Here is an 18,281-nt window from a genome sequence, read left to right on the forward strand (position 1 = left end):
TCATTATACATTGTGAGAGGTATGAGGAAGAAATAAGACAAATGAGTGAACGATTCAGAAAAGAAAAAGTACAATTTGATTTAATAGATATTTTACAAAATAATTCATATAAGTGCTATCAAATCCTATTGTTTTTCTCAGGGTAACCAATTTGTTCGGAAAGATATAGGTTATTAGTATATAAGTTATAATGTTATTTAATCCACACTCCATACCAGTTGGTGGCGGTAATGCACTAAAAAGTTGTTTGCCAACCGCCAAAAAAAAACTACATAGAAGAAGAAAACCAAGCCATGAAGATGAAGGAATTGTTTGTAGACCTCCGAGACAGGATTGTGTCGAAACACAGATCTGGGGAGGGTATCAAACAATTTCTGCAGCATTGCAGGTCCCGGAGAGCACAGTGACCTCCGCCATTCTTAAATGGAAGAACTTTGAAACCACCAGGACTCTTCATAGAGCTGGCCGCCAGGCCAAACTGAGCAATTGGGGAGAAGGGCCTTGGTCAGGGAGGTGACCAAGAACTAGATGGTCACTCTTACAGAGTTCCTTTGTGGAGATGGGAGAACCTTCCAGAAGGAGAACTATATCTGCAGCACTCCACCAATCAGGCCGTTATGGTAGTGGCCAGACTGAAGCCACTCCTCAGTAAAAGGCACATGACAGCCTGTTTGGAGTTTGCCAAAAGGCACCTAAAGGACTCTCTAGTCTGATGAAACCAAGATTTAACTCTTTGGCCTGAATGCCAAGCGTCACATCTGGAGGAAACCAGGCACCGCTCATCACCTGATCAATACCATACCTACGGTGAAGCATGTTGGTGGCAGCTTCATGCTGTGGGGATGTTTTTTAGTGGCAGGAACTGGGAGACTAGTCTGGATTGAGGGAAAGATAAACGGAGCAAAGTACAGAGAGATCCTTGATGAAAACCTGCATCAGAGCTTTCAGGACCTCAGACTGGGGCAGAGGTTCACCTTCTAACAGGATTCACCCTAAGCACACAGCCAAGCCAATGCAGGAGTGGCTTTGTGACAAGTCAGTGAATGTCCTTGTGTGGCCCAGCCAGAGCCCGGACTTGAACCCGATCGAACATCTCCAGACGGACCTGAAAAATAGCTATGCATCGACACTCCCCATTCAATCTGACAGATCTTGAGAGGATCTGCAGAGAAGAATGGGAGAAATTACCCAAATGAAGGTGTGCCAAGCTTGTAGCGTCATACCCAAGAAGACTCGAGGCTGTAATCACTGCCAAAGATGCCTCAACAAAGTACTGAGTAAAGGGTCTGGATACTTATGTAAATGTGTTATTTCAGTTATTTATTTTTAATTACTTTGCAAAAATTTCTAAACACCTGTTTTTGCTTTTTTATCATGGGGTATTGTGTGTAGATAGATGATTTAAAAAAAAAAATTTAATCCATTTGAGAATAAGGCTGTAACGTAACAAAATGTGGAAAAGTGAAGCGGTCTGAATACTTTCTGAATGCACTGCAGATGGGGTAGATGGCCAGAACTTTTTCTGAGGTTAGAAACACTAGGGGGCATAGCTATAAGGTGAGAGGGAGAGGGTTTAATGGAGATGTGCGGGGCAGTGGGGGTCTAGAACGCATTGCTAGGAGTGGTGGGGCAGGCAGATACGATAGTGGTATTTAAAAGGCTTTTGGATAGGCACAAGGAAATGAAGGGAATCAAGGGAGATGGATCATGTGCAGATAAGCTCAGGTCAGTCAGGCATCATGCTTGGCACAAACATTGTGGGCCAAAGGGCCCATCCTTGTGCTGTGCTGTTCTATGTTCTATGTTCTTTGTTCTATTTATATTAATGACCTGGAGGGGCGAGCAGTGTGCAAGGTGTCCAAATACATGGAAGGGCATACTGCAGTGAGGATATTTGATTTCTGCAATAGGATATCGATAGATTGAATGTGGGCCAAAGCCTGGCAAATGGAATTTATATGTGGAGAAGTGTGAAGTCACATAATTTAGTGGAAAAAAAAGAAAGAGCAAGTTGTATGGAGTGAAATCAATGTTCAATCAGGGAAGGAAAGAACAGAACAAAAGGATAAGTGCAACTGAATGAGATGACATTGGTTTAAAGTGAGGAAAAATACAGAAAACTGTTTATTTTATATTACCATGTCTTATTAATCCAACAGAATGAAAACAGATAAGAATTGTACTCTTCTATTGTAAAATGGAAGAGAGATTGACACTTAACATTCATGTTAAAATCATGATAGATTTCAAATTATTTGAATCAACTCGCTAGTAAATTTAGTCAGCTCCCATCATGCAAGTATAGAAACTTGACATAATTCAATGTACTTGAAGAGTAATATGAAACTAGTATGAATAATATGAAATGATGTAGATTTCAGGATTCATACTCACAATTGAACTTCCCTGAATTTATTGTGACATTTCCACATAATTAATTAAAGCAATTGGCCTCGGCATTCTTTTATCATTAATACACAAGCCATCATTTTAGTCGTCATATTTCAGACCCTAGCTTTGAATGCATCGAACACTCATTTAAACCTTGATGCAGTATATGCTCACAAACAATTTCTACATTCAGTGTAGGAACAACAGCATAAATGATATGTTTGTGCCTAATATTAATGTTAACCAATCAGATAAATGCTGTGATTTCTCTTAAGATTAATTTAATCATTCAAATGCAATAATTTCATTCAATGCTTTGAAAAAAAGTAAAATAAACTAAAAATTGGATCCACAAAACACAAGGAATTATTACTGAGCAATACGTAAACAAGGAATTGTTCCAGAGAACGTACTGCATTCAATTTTCACAAAACATATTCTTTATATCAAGAAACTAGCCATCCATATCATATCATTTCAAGTGATCTATAATAAGGAGATATTTAATTAAATAATTTGGATAAAATCCATTTGTGTGAAATCATTTGAATTAGATAGTAATTTTGGCTGCAGTACACAGCAGTAATGAGATGAATTATATTTGTCTGATAAAAGTAGTTATGATATTACACCAACATCATGAATATTCAGTTACTGATTTATTTTATTTCAATAATCATCCTGGATCATGGGCGAAAGTCTGTGCAAAGGGCTATTTTAAAAATAGATTCTGCTTTTCTTCAGTCCTACAATGACATATAACTTCAGGTGAACTATTTTGATCCATTATAAAAATAAATTGTATTTTATTGTAATTACTAGCTTCACAATTTGGTGTCCCATTTTGAAGAAATTGTTATTCCAAGTTGGTATTTGAGAGACTGAATGACAATATAATTAATGTGAGGTAGTATTTATATCCTTTCAATCCAGTGTAAGGTATCGCTTATAAGGAGAATATTAAGATTGCACTTATCCCTGTCTCTCCACACAATAAATAGGACTAAGAATTATTCAAACCATCAGAACAGCTGTTCTGTTTCTCTGTTTGGTGTTGTCGTGGCTGCCATGAACCTGCTTTGCATTCTGATCTCCAGAACATTGATTAATGTGGTCCAGAGAGAGACTGTCAGAAGTGGCAGACTGAATCAAGGGATTTTCGTTCAACATCCAAATGACACAGAGCAGCAAGAGAATTAAATAGATTACTAACCAATGGCCTTCTGCCTGCAGACGAAGATGAGATTGCAAAGTTGTAAACCTCAACATGATATTTCAGAGGATTAAGTCTCCCTGTGATTCTACTGTAGGTTTTAATCATCGGACTTTCTTGATCTGAAGAGCTTTAGTTTGAGATCTGTGTGTTTGCTGAAGTCCTCACATGAGCATCTCACAAGCACATATCCACAGAGAAGCCACATTACATTGCTGAGTGAGGGGAATTACAGGATTCTTGCTGTTTAATTAAAAAATTAAACAGAAAAGCTTTAGTGTCAACCTTTACAAGCAGTTAGCATAGTGGAGTACCTCTATAATTGAGTTTACTCACAAATGTTTATATGTGAACTGCAGTTGTTTCAGGTTCATTTTGCCTCACGCTGTTAATTTGGTATCTAAATCTGTGCCCCTTGCTGGTCTTTTCTTTATTTTGCTGAACCATCTGGTTAAGTTCACTTTTGGAAATAAAAATAGTACTACCAGAGTGGATTTGGCAAAGCGTAGAGATAATTTATCACGTTGGCTTTTGTCATTGCATTTGAAAATGCTCCCTTCGTTCCTCTGAACCAGTGCCTGTAGAAATATAATACAGTGGCCCAGACCTTCTTGCAAGAGAACAATGCAGCTAATGCTGCTCTGTGTTAGTTAGGCATGAAGAGAATAACTTCTTGCAGGGCCTGACGTTTGACTAAATACCAGATGGTTTCATGAAAATAGGATCTGCCTCACGAGTGGAATGCTTCAACTTGCTTTATTTTTGCAGTAAATACAGATTAAAATTAGTGCATTAAGTTATTTTAAGGGAAAATAATCTTTTAATGGCATGCTAGGTGACCAATACTGGCAATCTACTGGCTCTGAAAAACATTGCATTCTGCAGCACAGTATACAGTTTTAGGTGCTGTGTAAATTACAGCATAAAACCGACTACTATTTAGCCACTATTGTGCAGAATACTGAATGGGACAATGGTGGAAAGGGTCAATAACTTCAAATTCCTTGCTGTACATACATCAGAAGATCTTTCCTGGACCCAGCACACCGATGCGATTGTAAAGAAGGCACATCAGCCTTCCTGAGAAGATTACGGAGATTCGGCATGTCAAAGAGGATTCTCCTAAGCTTCTACAGGTGCACGGTAGAGAACATTCTGATTGGTTGCATCGTGGCCTGGTTCGGCAACTTGAACGACCAGGAGCGAAAAAGACTACAAAAAGTTGTGACCACTGCCCAGTCCATCACCGGCTTTGACCTCCCTACCGTCAAAGGGATCTATCGTAGTCACTGCCTCAAAAAGGCAGACAAAATCATCAAGGACCCACACCATCCTGGCCACACATTCATTTCATCATTGTCATCAGGAAGAAGGTACAGGAGCCTGAAAACTGTAATGTTCAGGAACAGCTTCTTCCCCACAGCCATCAGGCTATTAAAACAACAAATAAGCTCTGAACTGCAAATGACTATATTATTATTTGTTATTTGCATTATATTTGTTATTTATTGAACTTTTTCCTATTTTCCCCATTATGTACAATATTTACATATTCACATATTCTATTGTGCTGCAGCAAGTAAGCATTTCATTGTCCCGTCCGGGACATATGACAATAAAACACTCTTGACTCTCTTGATTATTGCAGTTAAGTCACATGGGTCTCACTATAAACATCCACAAACCACATTTAGTTGCAAGGGTGGCAAGAAATTCTTAAACAGTGCCCAAATGATATGTCCCCCCCTATGACTGATTCAGGAATATGTAGTTATCACTCAGTGTGATCACAGCAAAGCAGATTTGACCAACAGAGACAAACACTGCAGCTGCCCTATTTTAAAATAATCAATTGGCCACACCGGAATGAGCTAATGGCAAAGACTTGTAATTAGCAATTTCTAACCATTAAAGTTCTTACACAAGGTGCATACATTTATATTCATGCACTTAGCACTGGCATAAATTAGCATGGAAACCCATTGCAATATTTTAGATTTTAATTGTTGTTGAAATTAATAAACACATCAGTTTTAGAACAAAACAATAATAACATTTTACTTTTTTTTTCCTTATTCCAATCTTTCTTTTTTTCTCTCGGTACTTGATTTGACATTTAATTAATTCGCCAACTGAATTAACCTTCCTTTCAGTCCCACACAACTAATTTCGCAATAATTGAATAGACAATAGACAAGCACTTGCCCTGAACACGCAGATGACCAATTCATGCTGCTGTTGTCTGGGAAGAATTTCAACACATCATAAAGTAAATTTAAAAAATATATATATATATATGTATTTCACAAAGCAAATCTGGTTAACACTATAACTTCTCAAAGAGCACGGATATGGCATAGAAACATAGAAAATAGGTGCAGGAGTAGGCCATTCGGCCCTTCGAGTCAGCACCTCCAATCAATATGATCATGGCTGATCATCCTAAATCAGTACCCCATTCCTGCTTTCTCCCCATATCCCTTGATTCCATTAGCCCTAAGAGCTCTATCTAACTCTCTTGAAAATAAAATCCTTGACAAAATCCAGGCATACATCAAATAAGGAACATATAGTTAGTCCAATTTAACTCCTTATTCTGTAAATGGGAGAACATTTTGAGGCAACGAGCAAAGCACATGATGGACATTATTTGCTGCATATTCCACAGTGCACATCTTTATATACTATCCCTAGAATGTTACCAGGTCTCCAAGGGTTAAATATATACAGAGATTACTTTAACTGGGTTGGTTTTTGCTGGAAAATGTAAAAGGTTCAGGGATAGACACAAAATGGTGGAATAACTCAGCGAGTCAGGCAGCATCATAATTTAGTTTGGAGATACAGCGGGGAAACAGGCCCTTCGGCCCACCATGTCCGCACTAAAATGCGATCCCTGCACATTAACACTATCCTACAAACTAAGGACAAATATACATTGATACCAAGCCAATTAACCTAAAGACCTGTGCGTCTGGAGTGTGGAAGGAAACCGAAGATTTCGGAGAAATCCCACGCGGTCATGGGGAGAACACCCAAACTCTGTACAGACAGCACCCGTAGTCGAGATCGAACCCGGGTCTTCGGAGCTACAAGTGCTGTAAGACAGCAACTCTACCACTGTGCTGCTGTGCCACTGTGCCACTCATCTCTGGAGAAAAAGGAATAGGTGATGTTTTGGGTCGAAACACTTCATCAGTCTGGAATCTGAAAAGTTAAGGGATGATTTGACTGTGGCAGATAGTGATATTTTTCTGGTGGTGGGATTGGGGAGTTGGTGGTAATATGAACTTAATGGGCAGGTCATGCTTGATCCAGCCTGCTGCCCTAAACTTGATGCCTACTTTGCTAATCTGACCAGATAAGGTGTACGAGCTGAACCAATGCTCCGTACCTAATGAAGTGCTCTATGTGTAAAGTATAGTCCTCAGGTGACAGATTGTAATGCTCTACCTTCACAAATTACTTTAAACCATTATTAAGCATCAGTGATAATCAAATGTTATCATATAAACAAATTAAAACATTAAGATAAAGTTTTAAAAAATTGAGCCCTTACCTGCATTTTCATGACTATTCGGGGTCAGTGACCTGGGTTACATTACAATACAATACAATACAATACAATACGGTTTTATTCGTCACATTGTACATAAAGTGCAAGTGAAATGGATTTGCCAGCAGCAGTACAATGATAATGTGGTTTGGTACTGAAGTTGGGTTGTGGTTAGGGTTGTGCAATGTGGTTCAAGAACCCAATGGATGATGAGAATAATCTGTTCTTGAAACTGGAGGTAAGATTTTTCAGGTTTCTATCGCTTCTTCCTAATGGTAGCAGCAAAAAGAGTGTGTGGCCAGGGTTGTGTTGGAATCTAATTTTACTTTTTAGTTTTAGAGGTGCAGCGTGGAGACAAGCCCTTCATCCCACCAAGTCCACGCAACCAACGATGACCCGTTTACAAGTTCTATCCGAATATTAGGGGCAATTTACTAAAGACATTTCATCTACAAATCTGCACTTCTATGGAATGTGGGAGGAAACCAGAGCACCCAGAGAAAACCGACAGGGTCACAGGGAGAACGTATAAATTCCGTACAGACAGCACGCATAGTCAGGATCGAACCTGGGTCTCTGGTGCTGCAAGGTAGCAACTCTACCACTGCGCTGCTGTGCTGCCACTGATGATATTACCTACCTTCCTCCCTCATATTTACTAACTTCTTCAGCCTCCTTCATTCTTGAGCATTCCAATTTCTGAACTAAGCCATGATGCAACCAGTCAGTAGAATATTCAAAGACATGTCTCAGGAAGTACAGGCAATAATGAGCTTTCTTTGTGATTGCATCAATATGCGAGGTCCAAGACAGATCATCAGAAGACAGAGCTGAGAAACTTGAAGATATTAATTCTCTCCACCACCAATACACCAAGGAAGACAGGTGCATGGTTCCTCGGTTTTCCTTTTCTGATGCCAACTATCAGATCCTTTGAAGGTAGACACAAAATGCTGGAGTAACAGGCAGCATCTCTGGAGAGAAGGAATGGGTGAAGTTTTGGGTCAGGATCCTTCTTCAGAAGAAGGGTCTCGACCCTAAACGTCACCCATTCCTTCTCCTTAGAGATGCTGCCTCTCCGGCTAAGTTACTCCATCATTTTATGTCTACCTTCGATTTAAACCAGCATCTGCAGTTCCTTTCTACACATTTTATCAAATCCTTCATCTTACCAACATTGATAGCAAGATTGTTGTCCTGGCACAACTCAATCAGAATGTTAATCTCCCTCCTGCACTCAGACTCCTTGTTATTCATCTCAGGAGAAAGTTGAGGATCCAGTTGCATTGGGTCCAGTAGAGATCCAGTTCTCTGAGTTTATTGATGAATTTGGAAGGGAAGATGGTGTTGAATACCAAGCAATGTAGTCAATGAATAACGGTGTACGTGTTTTTATTTTCCAAGTGGTCCTACACAGAGTGGAGAGCAAATGTAATAACATCCACCTTTGACATGTTGCGGACAATAGGCATATTGAAATGGATCCACGTCATTAATAAGGCAGTGATTGCATCATAAACAACCTCCTGAAGCCCGTCATTGCAATGGATATATGTGCTACCATTTGGTAGTTAATGAGGCATGGCGCCTTGCTCTTCTTATGGATGTCCTTTCAACGCATTTGCGTACATCATAGGTCATTGGAGATGTTACTCGTTTTTATGAAAATGTTCAGAGCATCCATTAATCACTTCTTCTGTCCACCTGTTTATCCCTTTCTGTGTCGGTACTCAAAGGTAGATATCCCATTTTAGGAATTTCACAGTCGGACTGGTTGCAGTCTGGCCTCTCCCTGTGAGTCAACAGGGTATTTTGGGTCTTAGTGCTAGGGATGGTGGATCAGAGCTTGACATTGGTTTGCTTATCTAGACCGTGAATTTGGAAGATATTGCAGAGCTAGCTATGGTGATATCTCCCCAGTATCTTAAGGTGCTTACTGTAGCTAGACTAGGTTTTAGAATTATACAATAGGACAGCATTGATACCTGGCCATAAAATGTGAGGCTTATCCTGGGTACGAGGAATTCAGGCAGCCAAAGGTTTTAGTGAAATAGTGAATTCCAATAGTGAATTTCATCATTGAAGTTTATTTTCACTCAAGAGTCAAAACAATCAAGAATGTTTTATTGTCATAGGTGCTGAAACGGAACAATGAATGTCTTGTTTGCAGCAGCAGCACAACAGGTTTGCGAACAATAAATAATTTAATAAACAAGCAATTTTAAAAATCTCAATAAGTAAAACAAAAGAATATAGAGCAAAAACACAAGAGGAAATCCTAGGTATGTTGTGATTTAGTAGGAATTCAGTGTTCAATAGTCTGAAGGACATTGGGAAGATGCTGTTCTTGAACCTTGACAATACAGTTTCAGATTCCTATACCTGCTTTCCGATAGCAGGAGGGAAATGAGTGCGTGGCCAGGGTGGTGTGGGTCCTTGATGATGCTGGCCTTTTTAAAGCAGCATCGCTTATAGATCAATTCAATGGTGGGGAGGCCAGTACCCATGATGGACCAGGCAGCATTCAACATTTTTTGTAATCTCCTTTGTTCCTGGGCGTTTGAGTTGCCTGTGCACTGAGTTGCCTGTAGAAGCTCAAGAGCTTCTTCGTCGACATAACAAATCTGCTCAATCTTCTAAGGAAGTAGAAGCATTGATGGGCTTTCTTTATAATTTCAGTCCAGGGCAGATCTTTATAGATATGCAAGCCCTGTCCATATTACACTCAATGAGGTGCTGGACATCCCAAGGCATATGAAGGTGGATATATCTCCTGAACCTGATCAAATATATCCAAGGACACTGTGCAGAGCTAGAGAAGAAATTGCAGAAGCTCCGGAGATATATGAATCATCCTTAGTCATGGGCAAGGTGACGGAAGACTGGAGGGTAACTAATGTGCCACTATTTAGAAAGGGCTGCATGAAAAAGCCTGGGAGCTAGACACCAGTGTACCTTGTATCTGTGGGGGACAAGTTACAGAAAAAGGATTCTGAGGAATAGGATATGCATGCATTTGGATAACCTGAATTGGGATAGTCAGCATGGTTTTGTATGTGGGAGATGATGTTTTTCAAATCTGATTGTGTTTATTGAAGAATTAACCAAAAAGGTTGAAGTGGGCAAAGCTGTAGACATGTCTATATGGACTTCAGCAAGGAGTTTGATAAGGCCCTGTATGGTACGCTACTCTAGAATGTTAGATCACATGGGATCTAGGGAGAGATAGCAGACAGGATAGAGAATTGGCTTCATGCAAGAAATCAGAGAGTGATGGTGGAAGGTTGTTTTTAGACTAGAGGCCAGTGGCTAGTGGTGTGCATCAAGAATCCTGCTGGGCCTTTTGCTGTTTGTGGTCCATACCAATGATTTGGATGAGAATGTACAAGGTGTGATTAGGAAGATTGCAAAACACATTAAGATGTATGGTACAGAAAGCAGAGATGGTTTATCAAAAATACAGCACGTTCTTGATTAGCTTGGTTTAATGTAGATAATTCCAAGGTGTTGCATTTAGGAAAGTTTAGGGACAGGGCTGTTACAGTGAATGGCAAGGTCCAGAGGAGTGTTGTAGAGCAGAGGGATTTTGGTGTGTAGATACATGGTTCTCTGTATATCCACCTTCATATGCCTTAGGATGTCCAGCACCTCATCAACAGGGCTTGCATATCTTTAAGGTTGTTAGGCTGGTCAGATGGGCTTTCAGTACATTGGCTTTCATCAGTCATGGGATTGAATATTGGATCCACAAACCTATCTTCATTTAATGAGTCAGTGGTGGAGAGAGACAATAGCTTCAAGTTCCTGAGCCTGCATATCTCTGAAGATCTGACCCAGCACATTGATGCAATCATAAAGCTCATCAACATCGCTACTTCCTTAGAACATTGAGGAGACTCGGTATGTTGATGAACACTCCCTTGAATTTCTACAGGTGTACGGTAAAGAGCATATTGACTGGTTGCATCATGACCTGGTTCATCGACTGAAACTCCCAGGAATGAATGAAGGTTAGTGATGAACACTGCCCATCACGGGTACTGATCTCCCCACCATTGAAGGGATCTACAGGAGGCATTCTATCCTAATATTAGGGACAATTTACAGAAGATAATTAACCTACAAACCTGCACATCTTCTGAATGTGGGAGGAAACCAGAATACCTGGAGAAAACCCACAGGGTCACAGGGAGAAGATACAAACTCCATTAAGACAGCACCCATAGTCAGGATTGAACCTAGGTCTCTGGGGCTGTAAGGCACCAACTCTACTACTGCGCCACTGTGCCTACCCATGCTATGTTACAGTTGTACAAGACATTGACGAGGCTGTATTTGGAGTATTGTTTTCAGTTGTGATCACCCTGCCATAGGATGGATTTTGTTAAGATGGAAAGAATGCAAAGAGGATTTACGAGGATGTTGCCAGGAATTGAGAGCCTAAGCTGTAGAGATTAGGCAGGCTAGGACTTTATTCAATGGAGGCAGGTGGCTGAAGGGAGATCTTATTGAGGTGTATAAAATCATGAAGGAGATATATAGAGTGAATGCACAGAGTCCTTTATCCAGAGTAGGGGAATCAAGAATCGGAAGACATACGTTTCAGGTGAGAGGGAAAAAATGTATTAGGAACCTGAAGGGCAACTGGATACTGGATATGGAATGAGCTACCAGAGGAGGTAATTGAAGTGGGAACAATAACAACATTGAAAAGACATTTGGACAGATACAGGAATAGCAAGGGTTTAGAAGCCAAATGCAGAAAGATGGAACTAGTGTAGATGTGGCATCTTGGAAGGTATGGGCAAGTTGGGCCGAAGGCCCTGTTCTGTGATTTATGATTCCATGACTCTCTGACTCTATGACAAATGTCCATTGCATTACAGAATATTTCAATCATTTTAATAGCATGCATTTGTTGCAAAATTACTTAATTTTCTGTGCATATAAAAGCTCCTAGTGTGAAATCCAAATTATAGGTAAAATATAGAAAGTCGATGAACCTTTCTAATTATATCTCTACAGTGCTGATACTCCCTGGAGAGTGATGATGTGTTAAAACACATCAATTTGGGCTTTCTTTGGGCAGAACTGCTAATAAGGGGAAAATTGATAGCCAAATATTTCCCCTATAAATATTCTCTCAGGGTGAAATATGAGCACAACTCAATTATGTTTTCATAAACTGCAAAAATTATCAGATAACATTATTATGCAAATAAAAACTGGGCAGTATTTTAATTGACACAGGGCTTCCACATCAGTTTGCAATTCCTATTTAAATCTCAGAATTAATTTAATCAGCCTAACTTTATGTGCATGATGAAAAACAATTACTTCTCATCCTTCCACAACATGCTTCCTCACAGATGCTAATACTAATTAGCTGGAAAGGGGTAAATATAATTTACTCTCTGTAATACCAGCCAGTTTGTGATACTTTAAGACAAATCAGTAATATAATTTTTGAAAACATATAAATAACATTTATTTTCCATCAATAGAATAGCCGATAAATGTATTTCTTAGAGTTGTTAACATACGTTAAATTTAATCTCTCCTATTACATTATTTTTAACCACAAACTGTAAAATTTAAGGTACTTTACAGCCTCTCAGACCCAACATGGACAACAGTCAATTGTAAATAGAGATTGCATATTTGTTTGAACAAAGGGTTGTTCATAATGATTATTCTTATTTTACTCCTTTGATCTTCTATCCCACCAGATATTTTCTCTTTAGTTCTTTACTCCCTCTCACCCTTTCTACGTCTATAGATGTTTGAAACCTGTTATACCTGAAATATTTTCCAATTATGACAAAAGGAGTTCCAGTCTAAAACATAGGTCTGTTTTCCAGCCTGGACACAAGTTCCATGTGAAGTCATGTTTTCTCCAATGTCCAGTGGAATTGATCTGCAGGGCTCCTTCTTCAGCAACAGACAGCTTGCTTGCCGGGCAGGAGATTGCACATAAGTTGTTGCTTCATTCATTCATACTTCAGAGAGATGTTGTTTCTGATAATGAGACTAGAGGATGTGAGATGATGAGAGACAAGGAGATCCACATATAGGCAGAAGATGGTGGTTGTGAGGAATCAGGCCTGGAGTCTAAATTGCATGGCATTATTCAGTGATGATAAGGTGTGAAAGCACTATATTATAATGCTGAGACCATAATCCCCACTCTGTATCTTTCTCTTTACTCTATCTATTGTAGTCCAAAAAAACATGACAAAGAACAAACACTGCAACAAACCGTCAGCCACGTTACAATTACGTCACCTATTCCTTCGCTCCTAGATGCTGCCTCACCTGCTGAGTTTCTCCAGCATTTTTGTCTACCTTCGATTTTTCCAGCATCTGCAATTCTTTCTTAAACACTGCTACGAAACAAATAATGTGCCAGTGATATAGACAACATGCAATTATGACCTATATATATCTATATAACTAAAAGTCTTATCTTGACCACTTCCTGTCTGTGCTGTAAATTGATTTTAGAAAAAAAGCTACCAAATTTGCTAAGATCTTTGGCCATTTTACTCACAGTCATCCTCCGCTGAGGCAGCCCTGAGGATTTTTCCAATCGATGAAAAATAAAAAAGTTATGAGTGTTTTAAAATCTTCAGATCAGCTGATTGGTCCTCTCGCCTGTCAATCACCACGATTAAGGTAACGCCCCTTCTGGGGGGGCAGGACTATAAAACCCCGGATGCCTGGACGTGAGTCAGTCACTCTGGAAGATCGTGAGGGAGACTCTACAACTGTGATTTTAAGCTGTGAATCAACTGAACTGTGAGCCAGTAATGTACTTGCAATAAATGATTTGTTAGCCCTTAATGATAATGCAATGAATTGTTTGACAATTTGTTGGCCTGCACTCTGCTTAAAATGCTATGAAATTTAGTTTGGTGGCCTGCACTCCGCCTGAAGTGCCAATAAATTGAGTTTGGTGGCCTGCACTCTGCCTGAAGTGCCAATAAATTGAGTTTGGTGGCCTGCACTCCGCCTCGAGTGCAGGCCAAGAGGGAGTACAGAGAAGCTTCACCAGACTGATTCCTGGGATGGCAGGACTTTCATATGAAGAATGGATAGGCTGGATAGATTCGGCTTGTACTCGCTAGAATTTAGAAGATTGATGGGAGATCTTATAGAAACTTACAAAATTCTTAAGAGGTTAGATAGGCTAGATGCATGAAGATTATTCCCGATGTTGGGGAAGTCCACAACAAGGGGTCACAGTTTAAGGATAAGGGGGAAGTCTTTTAGGACCAAGATGAGAAAAATATTTTTTGTCTTGCTGTTCCTTACTTGCACTGGTAAGTTAGAAACATTACAAGCTTCTACCCCAGCCCCAATATGAGCAGTTACTTGAGGCGAGGTGATAGCATTTCTGGTAGTTGGCTTATCGCCCTGTTATGTTTGCTCCGGTTCATCCTCTTCTATTTGCTCTGGTATTTCATCATCCGTTTGTTCCAGTTCATCTTTCATTCCAGAGGGAGAACAAGGAGGGAAGAGACAGAGACTTTAAGACTTTTGCCTCCATCACAGTGAGAAGGTGCCTGGTGAACTCACTGTGGTGGATGTTAAATTGTGTTTATTGTATGTTTTGTTATTTATTATTATATGTATGACTGCAGGCAACAACATTTTGTTCAGACCGATAGGTCTGAATGACAATAAAGGAATCCAATCCAATCCAATCCAATCCAATCCAATCCAATCCAATCTTCATCTTCATGGTGCTCTAGCAGCTCCTCTTCAATGTGAAGTGCTTCAGGATGATATTGTTTACATTCATAACAAATTATAGGACTCTTACTGTCTCTCAACATATGTCCCTTTTTCAAACATCCAAGAATCCCTTCTCCTTCAAGAAATCCATCTTGTCTTCATATTCTTTTATCTTGAATCTTTGACACCATCTTATGGTGTAACCAACTTCATCATATAATAAACAAAATGCTATTTGCTTGCTAGTAAACACATTTCTTTTTCTTCCATCTGTCGTTTCCATAGGTACGGTCGTGATAGCAAAACTACTTGCTAAAGTGTTGGTTGCTTTGAAAATGCTAAAGTTGCTTTGAAAATGCTAAAGTGTCGGTTGCCTTGAAAATGCTAAAGTATTGGTTGCCCTCTGGAAAATGAAAAAAGAGTTGGTTGCCCTATGAAAAAATGCAAAAGTGTTTTTTGCCCTAGGGAAATGCAAAAGGGGGGGGGGGGGGGGGGGGGGGGGGGGGGGGGGGGGGGGGGGGGGGGGGGGGGGGGGGGGGGGGGGACTATGAAACCCAGAAATGTGGGAGTAGCTCAGTCTCTGCAAGTTGGGTGAGGGAGAGGTCACGACTCTGTCTTTGATGGCCTTGCACCCTGCTTGAAATGATATGAAACTGCATTTGAATTTGGTGGCCTTGCGCCCTGCTTCAAATGGTGGGAAACTGCACTTGAATTTGGTGGCCTTGCACCCTGCTTGAAATGGTATGAAACTGCACTTGAATTTGGTGGCCTTGCACCCTGCTTGAAATGGTAAGAAACTGCACTTGAATTTGGTGGCCTTGCACCCTGCTTGAAAAGGTAGGAAACTGCACCTGGATTTGGTGGCCTTGCACCCTGCTTGAAATCGTAGGAAACTGCACTTGAATTTGGTGGCCTTGCTCCCTGCTTGAAATTGAATTTGCTTGAAATTGAATTTCAAGGAATAACCTTGAGTCAACTGCCAGCCCACCAGCCGTGAGTGAGTGAGTGAGGTGCCATGGTTGGGGTTGTGCAGGATTGTTCAGCAACCTGATGGTTGATTTCAGAAAGGTGTCCTTGATCCTGGAGGTAATAGTTCTCAGGCTCCTGTACCTTCATCCCTATCGGTGAGAAGAATGAATGTATGGTGTGGTGTGGGTCTTCAAAGGTATTACGTGCCTTCTTGAGACAGCTTTACTTTTAGATCCCCTGATTGGTGGAGAGGTCAGTACCTGTAATAGAGTGGAGGCTCCTTTTTCCATAAGTGCTTTAATTTCCGAACCAGGCCATGTTGTAATCAGTCAGCATGCTCTCCACTGTGAAAACCCCAGCCAAAGTGAGCATTGTTCTCCCTTTTGAGTCATGCATAGAAATTATTGAGCCCAATTAAAAGGGATGCTTCGCTATTAATCTACTCCATTTCACCTTGTCGGAAAGTCTCTGCCACAATTGTTGAGTGTCTATCTGAGCCTCTAGTTTAGCCTGGAGATGTCTCATTGCATTCTAGATGCTCTCCTGGAGGCTACCTGGACTTCTTGTATGTCTCTGGATCACATTAATAGAATGCCACAGGACTGGTCCTCAGTAGATTGTGCATCTTCTGGATCCTCCAAGGCTTCAGGTTAGGGAACACTAACTTTGTATGTATTAACTTGGTCTTGGTACAAACATACTCATCCACATATTTACTTTTGAAGTCTGGAACAATCCTCATGTGTTCATTCAGGTCCATTGCTGAGTCTTTGAATATTGTGTAGACTACCAAGTCTATGCAGTCGCAAAGTTACTCTCTATCACCTCTGACCAACACTGTGCAAACACCTTCCCCGCTTCTGTGGTCTTCCATTGCAGCTCAACCACAGGAATAAGGACCACGGTCAAGTGGTCTGATTTTCCAAAGTGCAGCTGACGGATGGAGTGACAGATGTTTCTGATGGTGGTGTAAGAGTGATAGAGAGTGAGAACCAAGCAAATTTTATAACCTTTATTCACATGTGGGCCTTGACTTTTTGTGAAGTTGCACTTGTAAAACACTGTCAAATTATCACAGTTGCTGAATTGACATAATCTACATTAACAAATCATTACTGTACTCAAGATGTCAGAAGGAAAGATTTCACTGACAGATTTTCTTCCATTTCTTGACAGATTACTTACTGTGAACTACTGCAGGTATGTCATTTATCAAGCAGCATATTGAAGAGTTTCATTTTAGCTTATGAATATCAAACAATGAGGTTAGGTTATTTGATTTCCTGAATCTGTCTTTCAATTCTCACCATTGTATTCAGCCTCGAGCTTGTGGCTATGTTTCAATTCACCGCTTCTTTTAAACAAGTTTTTGCAATAATTCAGTGGAATTGTTGCTGTGTGGACATGTCTACTTATCTAGATCGTCTAAAGACTCCTTGAATTGATGACACAAAAGTTAGTGGTTTTGCAGATAGTGAAGATGGTTGTGAACAATTGCAGCAGGATCTGGATTGTTTGGCCAGGTGGGCAGAGGAATGGTTGATGAAATGTAATACAGAGAATTGTGAGGTGTTCAATTTTGTAACATCAAACAAGTGCAGGACCAACACAGTAAATGGTAAGCATCTGGGTAGTGTTGTAGAGCAGAGGGATCTAGGAGTAGAGGTGCATGGTTCCTTGAAGGTCAAGTCGCAGGTAGATAAGGTGGTCAAAAAGGCTTTTGGCACTTTGGCCTTCATCATTCAGAGTATTGAGTATAGCGGTTGCGAGGGCAAGTTGCAGTTGTATAAGACTCTGGCGAGACCGCATTTGGAATATTGTGTTCAGTTCTGGGCACCATGTTGTAAGAAAGATATTGTCAAGCTTGAAAGGGTTCAGAAAAGATTTATGAGTATGTTGTCAGGACTAGAGGATGTGAGCTATCGGGAGAGGTTGAGAAGGCTGGATCTCTATTCCATGGAGCGCAGGAGGATGAGGGGAGATCTTATTGATGTATACAAAACCATGAGACAAATAGATTGGGTAGATGCATTTACCCAATCCAGGCTCTTGCCCAGAGTAGGGGAATCGAGGACCAGAGGACATAGGTTCAAGGTGAAGGGGAAAAGATTTAAGAGGAATCCGAAGGGTAACTTTTTCACACAAAGGGTGGTGGGTGTATGGAACAAGCTGACAGAGGAGGTAGTTGAGGCTGGGACTATCCCATTGTTTAAGAAACAGTTAGACAGGTACATGGATAGGACAGATTTGGTGGGATATGGACCAAGTGCAGGCAAGTGGGACGAGTCTAGCTGGGACATTGTTGGCCGGTGTGGACAAGTTGAGCCAAAGAGCCTGTTTCCACACTGTATCACTCTGTGACTCTATGACCCTAATTATAGCCCGAGATACTAATGCTTTTGCTCTTTATGAAAT

This window comes from Leucoraja erinacea, chromosome 2 (assembly GCF_028641065.1).
Source record: "Leucoraja erinacea ecotype New England chromosome 2, Leri_hhj_1, whole genome shotgun sequence".
Taxonomy (NCBI): Eukaryota; Metazoa; Chordata; class Chondrichthyes; order Rajiformes; family Rajidae; genus Leucoraja; species Leucoraja erinaceus.